At 40.6% G+C, this 10,409-nt stretch overlaps 1 pseudogene; it reads left to right on the forward strand.

Annotated features, from left to right (window-relative positions):
* Positions 1-8,062: 8,062 nt before the first annotated feature.
* On the forward strand, positions 8,063-10,134 carry LOC148583083 (uncharacterized; annotated as a pseudogene).
* Positions 10,135-10,409: the final 275 nt, after the last annotated feature.

Genomic DNA, 10,409 nt, shown 5'->3' on the forward strand with positions numbered 1-10,409 from the left:
ACAGATTCTGATAATAAGAGCAAAAAGCCCTTTCAACTTCTCTCGGGTTAGACCATCTCCGTCCCTCCTCATCATCAATTTGAGAGATAAGATTTTTACATCTCCTCTGTTTTACACATTCATGAAAGAATCGTGTGTTCTTGTCCCCATTTTTAAGCCAATGAATTTTTGCTCTTTGTCTCCACGTTACATCTGCCTGTGCCAAAAGATCACCCAACTCAGATTGCAATCTTTTAATCTCAACCCTCCTAGCAGTACCTTCTACCTCCTGCAAAGTACGCATTAGTGCAGATTTTTGAGAAATGATATCTTCAGTTGGTGGGACCTCCTTCTTTCTCCATTGCATTAACTCTCTTTTACTACACTCCAAATTGCTTTTAATTCCTTGCCAGGTGTCACCTTTCCTCTCCTTTTGCCTCCAAACTCTCTTGATTATTTCCTTAGGTCCCACTTTTCTACTCCACCTAGCCTCATACCGAAACCAGAATGGTTTCCTTCGTCCGGTTCTCCTCCTAGTAGAGCATTCAATAATTAATGGAGCATGATCCGAACTTCGGGCCACCAGTACCTCCACATGGACGTTCGTAAAAAATTCACGCCACTCCATATTGCCGAAAGCTCTATCTAGCCATTCTTGGGTAAAACCCTCCGCTACACGTCCATTATGCCAAGTAAATTTGGGACCCGAGAAACCCAAATCCTGCAGATTACATTGCTCCACTACTTGCTGAAAATCCTGCATTTGTCTCAGTGCTTTACGCCTCCCTCCTCACTTCTCATTTTCTTCCAATATTTCGTTGAAATCTCCCGCACATAACCAAGGAATTGGAGCAAATGACTGGAGATAATTTAATAAACTCCAGGATTCCCGTCTTTTACTAGCATCGGGGTTGCCATAGAACCCTGTAAATTTCCAAGCTTGTGTCCCCGGCACTAAATTGATCACCGCATTGATATGCCAACGACTATAATTTTGAATCTCAATGCTAACATCATTTTTCCACAGTAAAGCTAGGCCTCCACTCTTGCCAACACTATCCACACCAAAACTGCTATTAAAACCAGTCTTTATTCTTATTAATTCCAAACTCTTTGCTTGTAGCTTGGTCTCTATAAGAAAGACCATAACGGGTCTCTTTTCCTTTACCAACCGGCAAAGGTCCCGAACTGTCCAGGGGTTCCCAAGCCCCCGGCAGTTCCAACTCAAGACAATCATGACGACTGGCGGGGCTGGTTACCAGCCACCGCCATTCCTCTTTGAAAGATTTTTTGAGTTGTTCCATTTCTTTTTCCTCTCTTACTGCCAAATTCTACATTAAAACCTTCAACCCGCTCTTCCGCAGGTCGTTTGCTTTGAAGTGTAATATCATGTTGGGCCTCTGACCCATTACATGTTTTCTCCCGGGCAGCTTTTTCCACTTGCGCAGTGTTGGGCTACCCACTTTGTTATTGGCCCCATCCTCATGCCGGATGGGCGTGCTACTTACCTTGCCAAAATTACCCACTGGTCCCGCTGCACCCACATTGAATGTACAGGTGGCCATTGGATTAATGCCCCCATCTTTTTCGTGCACAAAATCATTGAGGACCCCATTAACCTCTCCTCCCAAGCAATCAAATCCTCCAACGTTCCCCACTTTTGTCTCCTCATTACTCCTCCTTCCATTCACATGCTCTTTTCCATAACTACAGGTTTTATTTCCTAGTTGGAAATCCTTAGTCATAAAAGCATTTGAATATTGCTCCTTGTTTAAACACATAGCTGTTACTCCGTCAACTACTCCCCCAAATTCAAAACCGTGAGAATCGTTTCCCTTTCCATCAGTTACGCCTGCCATAGCTTCTTTCTCTCTCCCACATGGAAACTCCCCCGATTTTTGCAATCCGTTATGATCGTCATTAAATGAAGATTCGCTGCTGTTTCTCTCTGCTTCTTTCCTTTTTTGATTCTCCTGCTTTTCCGGCCAAGCAGCCTCCTCCGACCGGCTATGTTTGCTGCCATTTTCTCTTCCGGTGCCGACCGAACTGGACTCCTCCCTCTCCCACCATTTTTTGCTTGCTAACCATGGCTTTGTAGGAGGAACACGAAGCCATGGGCCATACTCTTGCTCTGACCCCGCCATTCGCCTTCCCGATCCTCCAGTACAACCTTTCTCGCCATGATAAATTACTCCGCAAGTGTAACAAAATTTCGGCACCTTCTCATATTGGAAAGGAATCCAAATTGAGCGTTGCTTCATACGAAGCATGGTTCCCTGAGGAAGTGGTTTGAGAACATTGACCTGAACTTTGACCCTCAGGAAAGCTCCCCAGCCAATTCCTTCCTCATTGGTGTCCACTTCTTCAACCACCCCTATCGTCGCTCCCAATTTTTTCCCCATCTCCGTCCCCATACAAGCGAGGGGAAGACGAAACATTCCGACCCAAAAAGCTGCATACTCGAACCTCATTTCCTCTGGAGCTAGAAGAGTTGGCCTTCAAAAATCCAAGGTCGACCTTCAAGAACTCGCACCTTATCCCAATGGTGTTCAAATTCCAGAAGAAAAAGATTGTCTCCCATTACTTTGAAAGTCATACGGCCTGTCGGCTTCCATCCACGAATCAGCTTCGCTCTAATTATATCCTTCCCAATTATCCTATCAGCCATTAGCTTACCCACTAAGCATGACTTGCCCTTCTCCACAATCTCCTCCGTGTCTTTTTCTAGAAAGTCTACCCCAGTAAATTCCGATTCCAAGAGAGAGAACTTCCCCACAGTTTCGTTAAATCTTCCGCCATAAGAAAATCAATTCTCACTACCACACCAATGAAGATGTGTAGTCTATCTCCTTCTCCTCTAGGCTCAAAGAAACATAGAGAGAAAATAAAATGTATAAATTAATTAATTTTATTGACCAGGTTTTACAACTACTAATATTTAACCTAGATTTAATTTATTTAGGGTCCCCATATTTATATTATGTAAATGATATAAAACCAAAAATTTGGATGCATTATATGTTTTTTAAATTTATTGTATTTATATGTTTATATGTTTTATATTGTATATATATGTGTGTATATATATTGTATTTTATTTTCATAATCATTTTATTTTATTCTATTCTAAATTTTCATGAAATTTTAAAACAATGTAATAAAAATAAAGTTGGGCTTGAAATTTTACTTGGGAAATGATCTAGCTAGAATCTATGCTAGTTTAGGCCCATAACATATTTCATCGACCTAAACTAGCATACAAGACTTAGCCAACTTGGCCCAACAAGCTTAAAACATAACTAAAGCTTAACACCTAATAAAATTGGATCAAATACCCTTCTTGTTTTTTTTTTTTTTTTAAAGGGAATGCCCTTCTTGTTGTTAGGTTTTGTAATTGACTGATTCGGTTTTCCAAAACATTAATTTATGTTTTGGAGATTTGGGTAGCATGTAATTGACCCTTGTTGTCTGCGATTGAAGGATCTTGACGAAACTGTTAAAAAAGAAAAAGTGCAGAGCTGAGTGTTTGAACGGGATAGAATGTACTTGTACGGTGTTTGTGACAAAAAATGCACGGGATAGAATGTACTTGTACGGTGTCTAGTGAGCACTTTATTGTTTCTAAGAAAAATAAAATAAAGTTAGAAATTAAAATTAAAATTAAAATTTGAACAAAAACAAAATAAAGAAATTAAAATTAAAAGTAGAGAGAGTGAAAGAGAGAGAGATAGGGGATTTTACAACATCCAATCTTGGTACTCACATCCATGGCAATTTATACCCCAAGCACTTTCAGATACATGTGATAAGCAATTTATACCATATGTTTTTTGAACATATGGTAGGTATAGTATGTACATGTTTTGTATTTTTTGTATACTTAATGCTAGTTTGTTTGTTGTTTATGTTTTACACTTTACATTATGTAAATTACATGTTAAAAAAAAAATAAAAAATAAAAAAAAAACCTAGCTAGATTTATTTTATTGGAAGTCCACAACATGCCATATATCATTTAAATTTGTACTATTTTATTGGTTTGTATTTATATTAAGGGTATGTGTTTGTTATCTTTAAGTATTATATATTTGTTCCTAATGTACGTAGAGAAAAATGGACAAAACTTAGATGACAAAGTCTAGGGGTACGAAGAAAGACAGAGACCGGTATAGATTGTTCATGTACTTTGCAGTTAGTAACTGTAGAACCCATGATGGATGTATCTATTGCCCTTGTAAAACTTGTTGAAATAACCGGCACCACCCGTCTGGTTTCGTATTTGACCACTTGACAGGGAGTAAAGGAATAATGTCGGAATACACACTCTGGTACTATCATGGTGAGAAGCATGTACAGGGTCCTACTACAAGGTCTAATTTGAATCACCTAGCCGCAGATGAGGGTGAAAGCACAAATCAGGGTGGAGACATGCAAGCCATGTTGTGTGATTTATTCGGCATTCACGAAGTCAGGGAAGATAATTGTGAGCCTCAGGTCGTGGTGCAAGGGGGTGAAAAAATTGTGAACCAAGAAGCCGTTGAAGGTGACGTATTAAAGTATTACGAGCTTCTTAAAAAGGCGGAGAAACCACTTCATGTTGGGACCAAACATAGCAAAGTGAGTGCAACTGTACACCTGTACAACTTGAAGTGCGTTGGTGGACTTAGTAACGCGATATTCTTGTCTTTCCTTAAATTCATTAATCAGTTGCTACCTGCGAGTGAAGAAACTTTGCCAGTTAATAAATATGAGGCGAAAAAGTTTCTATGAGACATGGGACTCGGGTATGAGAAGATTTCGGCGTGTCGTAATGACTGTATATTATTCTGGAAGGGCAATAAGGAGTTGGATTCATGTACCGTCTGTGGAAAATCTAAAGGGAAGGATGCAATCCATTTAGATGAGGATGGTCAACCCATATTGTGGAGTAAAAAACGTTCGGTGAAGGTGTTACGGTGGTTTCCACTCATACCACGACTATAGAGGTTGTTTATGTCAGAGCATACTGCACCCTATATGAGGTGGCATGCAAAAGGTCACATTAAGGACGGTGAAGCATGGAAGTCATTCAACAATTTACATTCGGAGTTTTCAGCGGACAACAGGAACGTAAGGCTTGGACTGACCTCGGATGGATTTAATCCATTTGGAAACATGAGCACATCTCACAACACTTGGCCTGTAATGCTTGTACTGTACAACTTGCTTCTTGGGCCTAAGTTCACCTGGAATGGATATAGATGTTTACTTTCAACCCTTAATTGAGGAGTTACAGGAACTATGGAATCTAGGGGTACGCACATTTGACGTTTCAAAGAAAAATAATTTCGTGCTGCGAGCACAGTTGATGTTGACAATTAATGATTTCCCAACATACATAGATTTGTCTGGATGGCCTACCAGGGGTGAAAAGGCATGTCCTTACTGTATGCATTCAACAAGGTCCAAATGGTTAAAACACACCCATAAATGGTGTTTTATGGGGCACATGCGATACTTGCTCATGGATCATCCATGGAAGCGGAACAAAAGAACATTTGACGGCAACCAAGAACTATAATGTGCCCCTGATGTACCAAGTGGAGATGAAATCCAGAGACAACTAGAAGGGATGGTGTTTGGGGATGAGAACGCTGGTAAGGCAAAGCCGGATGATAAAGAAAAAGGAAAGAAGCAGAAGAAAAGTACTGATAATGTAGTGTGGAAGAAGAAAATTTTTTTTTTTAGGTTGCAGTATTGGAAAGATAATTTATTGTTGCACAACCTTGATGTCATGTACATAGAGAAAAATGTGATTGACAACATACTTGGCACAATACTGGACATTTCAGGAAAAATGAAGGATAGCCTCCAAGCCATCACAGACTTGCAAGAAATGGGTTTGAGACATACATTTCATCCCTACACTGGCGAGGATGGTAAGAGTTATATGCGACAAGCTTCCCATACAATGTCCAAGGATGATAAAACACATTTTTTGAAAGTGCTATGAAATGTAAGGGTGCCCTACGGATATGCCTCGAACATTTTCTGTTGTGTACGACTGAAAGACCGTATGATATCAGGTTTAAAGAGTCATGAAAGTCATGTACTAATGCAACAGCTTCTACCTATTGCATTGCGTGGATCACTTCCAGGAAACGTGGTTAATGTCTGCATTCTTCAGGGGCCTATGTTCAACAACATTGACACAAGAGGATATGGATAGACTAAAGGGTGACGTCTGTATCACTTTGTGCAAAATTGAACAGTTATTCCCCATAGCTTTTTCACTAGCATGGTTCACGTGGTCGTGCATCTTGTCTGTAAATGTTGACTCGGTGGACCGGTACAGTATAGGTGGATATATTCAGGAGAAAGGTAAAATTTGTTGACAGATACTCCTGATTTTTATTTTTCACTCCAATACAAGACAATTACTAACTGAACTGATTACTGATCGATGTTCATATGCATAAGCCTTGGACTGTTCAAGTCTAATGTGCGCAACAAAGCAGCTTTTGAGGGCTGCATTGTAGATGACGTTCTGCTCGAGGTATTTAGATAACACATCAACATTTCACAATAGGATACAAAGAAATTATGATGGTTTAAAGGGACATGGAACACGAGTCGGACTCGACCGTATCACATTGACACAGATTCATCGGTATATTATGTTTAACTCGGACGAGTTCCTTCAACTGAAGATGTAAGTCGAGGTCTTCCACTGGCATATGTATGTTCAATCAACTTGTACCATTAGTTTTGAATTATAATGAAACTAATTTCGAATTGTAGGATGCACATGGATACGCTTAGGCAATTATGCAATAAAGGGCGAACGATGGAAGATCAGTTGGAAACCCAACATTATGAGCAGTTCTATGATTAGTACCGTGATTATGTAAGACTAATGTGATGTTTAACAAAAGAACCGTCGGAGTATATTTGCTTTTGGTTCATATCAACTAAACAAACTAACGTCCCCAAGGGGTAGCTCAATCGACTGTGAACCACGCCTAATGAAGCGGAGATCACTAGTTCGAATCCCCTCTTCCCCTTCCCTTGTGTGGACATGTCAAAAAAAAAAAAAAAACTAAACAAACTAACTTTGCATTTTCCATTGCATGTAATATACTCAAAGGTCGATCGATTGAATGATCGATGCAGGAAGGAAGGAACTTGGTGACAAATTGGTAATGCATCGTAGAGGGCCGAGGGAGTCGGCAATCAAATACAATAGATATGTGGTTAACGGTAAGCTATTTTGCACTCTTGCGTATGATGCCAGAAAGAGGATTCAGAACAGTGGCGTGTGTGTGCCAACTGTTGATAGCAAAACGTACTACAGGAAGTTAACGAAAGTACTTGAAATTGAGTATTATGACAAGACTAAGTACGTTATGTTCAGGTGTGATTGGGCGGACCACACGAGGGACAAGGGGTACAAGATGGTCGAGTATGGCATAATGTTTGTCAACTTCAAAAACCTTGTCCACACAGGAGAGCTGATTACTGATGAGCCGTATATGCTAACTTCATAAGTTGACTAGGTATTTTACGTCCAAGATGATAGGGACCTAGATTGGACTTGCGCAATAAGGACTAGACCTAAAAACGTATATGATGTTGGTAAGGTGAAGGGCCTCATGATGCATGTGCCAATTACCACGAGTATGAGATGCTCCTATTGACCAGTAATAACGATCACGATCCGCAAGATTACATCGAATACGTCAGACCTAACTTAGATCCAAACCAAGTGTATGTGATTGAATAAAAGTTGAATATATATATATATATATATTGATTGGTAGTTGTTCACTAATTATTACATCAACACAATTAATTAATTTGTGCATTGGGTAAAATTTGGTATATATATTATTTTTAATTTGTGAGTCATTTACATATGATAGTGAATATGTCATACATTGTATACGTAATTAATTGGGTGTGTACTGTCTTTTGCAGGTTACTATGAGTACTAGGGGGAAGTCAAGAGCTCGGGGGGCCCTTATCTTCAATGCGGCAGTCTACGGCGCATGGGTCTCCATGTGACCACCCTTATGATAGCGAGCAACAGGACGTTGCTTAGCTTATGAGGCAGAAGGCTGGTTATCGACCATTACTTCCAGGTGATGTGGCAGGGGAGACCCCTGTCCCTAATCGATACGGTCCGACAAGCTTGACCGAGATGGGGTATCAGTATGAGCCGTCTCCGTACGACACAGATGCATCCTTTCATCCACCTCATTTGTCGACGTGTAGCGAGTTAGGGTTGTGTTCTCATGGCCATTTGGAGCGGCTCTATGGCCAACCTAGCACAGGTATGGACAATAGTGAGGCACGTGCCCTGGATGACCTGCTTGGTGGAACAGGTGCCACGAATGACTTGCAGCCTGTTGACACTGCTCTAACTGGGTTAGGCCCTCGCTAGGTCCGGACGATAAGTAAGTATATATACCCAAAATACAAATATATACGTTTTTATTATTTGTAGTTAGTATTCAATTCGAAATAACAAACATCGGTAATTATTAATGTGTTAGGCATCAATCCAGATGGAAGCACCTGTTTAGGGGTGTTCACCATTACTGACTCGCAAGGTTGTTTGGGGTCCCCGTCGGGAAAAGGATCGTACTCAAGTACAATAGTTCGTGGCAGCCCGTAGGATTTAGTGCTATGAGGTTTAGACGGATGATTGGTAAGATCATAAGGAGCGAAAATTATGTTCGAATACGGGACGACTGGACGAAGGTACCAGAGTGTACAAAGGAGGATATATCGGATGCCTTGATGGTATGTGTATTTTATTATGTCAAACACTCTTAATGCATGTATATATACACTCTAAGTTTTTACATATATATGTGTTTATTTGTATATACATATACACATATATTTTTGTTTTTTAATTTATCAATTTTTAACTTGTGCAGGTGGACTTTTACGTCTAGCCTGAGTGCAATATGGTTGCCGTAAAGAAGGACGCGTTTCGAGATATTGTCACCAAGCTGAGGACTTGGAGGCACCAGTTAAAATTTGATCTTGCCATTCAGTCGGACGATACTCCAGCTACCGTACGGGCGAGAATAGAGCAAGAGAAGCTCGACGAGTATGACCCCTTCGACTTGGAGATCTTGTTGGATAAATGGTGTAGCCAGCAGAACCAGGTAGGTCCTGAGTTATACTATAATTTTGTGTAGTTTCATTAATTGTAATTGTGTTAGTGCTCACATATTAAGAATGTTAATTGTGTAGAAGTATGGTGCACATATGAGGAGATTGCGAGCATTGAATAATACGCCCCATTGCACCGAGTCGAAGAGCTTCGCTAGGGTGACACATGAGGATGTATGTGTGTAATTTACCCTGTACTTATAGATGTAAACAATTGAATATATATATATATAAAATCTCTGTATGTTCTATTTTTTCGGCAGGCCATAACTGTGGGCACTCCTCCTACACGAGCACAGTCTTACATCAAGACACACAAGAAGAAGAATGGTCAATATCCGAATGACATAATCAAGGAGAGATGTGTATGCTACTCACCTTTCATATGTTGTTTTGCTTATATATGTATGTGAGAATTTATTTACGATTAACAGTTGTATGACGCACCAATAATTAATGTAACATACAGGAGAGGATGGAGGAGTTAATACCCACTGACCTTACAGTATCGTCGAGCGTGAGAGAGGGGACGGTACGGTAGGCGCTGAACTACACTTACTCCCAGGGGCTTGGAAATAAGCCTGAATACGCTGGTAGGGTTCGACAAGTTGGATCGAATATTCTACCTGTGCGGGGCAACATACACTCGTACTATACATCATCACAGGCAGGGTCACAGAACCCCGAGCACTCCGCGGTCCCATAAAAACTTCTTGACAGAGCATTTAAGGTTGAGAGGGCATAGCACAAGGCATAGATGGATGCACTGTTGGCCGCAGAGCGGGAGCAGACAAATGCGTGGGTAGCTCAGCAGGTGGTAGAGCAGGTGGCTGCGCAGATGGCTACGAATGATTCGTAGTTGCTTGAAAAGAGGCTCATATGGCGGTGCATCTTTTAGAAAAGGAAGCTCAAATAATAGCAATGTTTGAGGCCTGTTTTCACCAGCTCGAGGAAATGATGCGGCCGAGCTCCGCGCCAGAGGTGACTTAATATAAGGGAGGGCCAGACAGAGCTTCCCCACCCTTTGCGATTGTGAGATCGTCGATTGATAGTGGATCAGGTAATGACATTTTTTAATGGTCAATGTGGTTTTAGAACTGTTCCTATATATATGTGCACTTCTAAATTTAGAGTTTGGATATGTTGTAGTGATTGTCATTAATGATTTTGCAAATCCTGTTGAATTTGGTTTATATCTTGGTTGGTTTGGTGGTGGATGTGAGTTAGAGCTTTGCATTTGAAGTATTTGGTATCGTGAGATGGAC

This window comes from Corylus avellana, chromosome 11 (assembly GCF_965113065.1).
Source record: "Corylus avellana chromosome 11, dhCorAvel1.hap1.2, whole genome shotgun sequence".
NCBI lineage: Eukaryota > Viridiplantae > Streptophyta > Magnoliopsida > Fagales > Betulaceae > Corylus > Corylus avellana.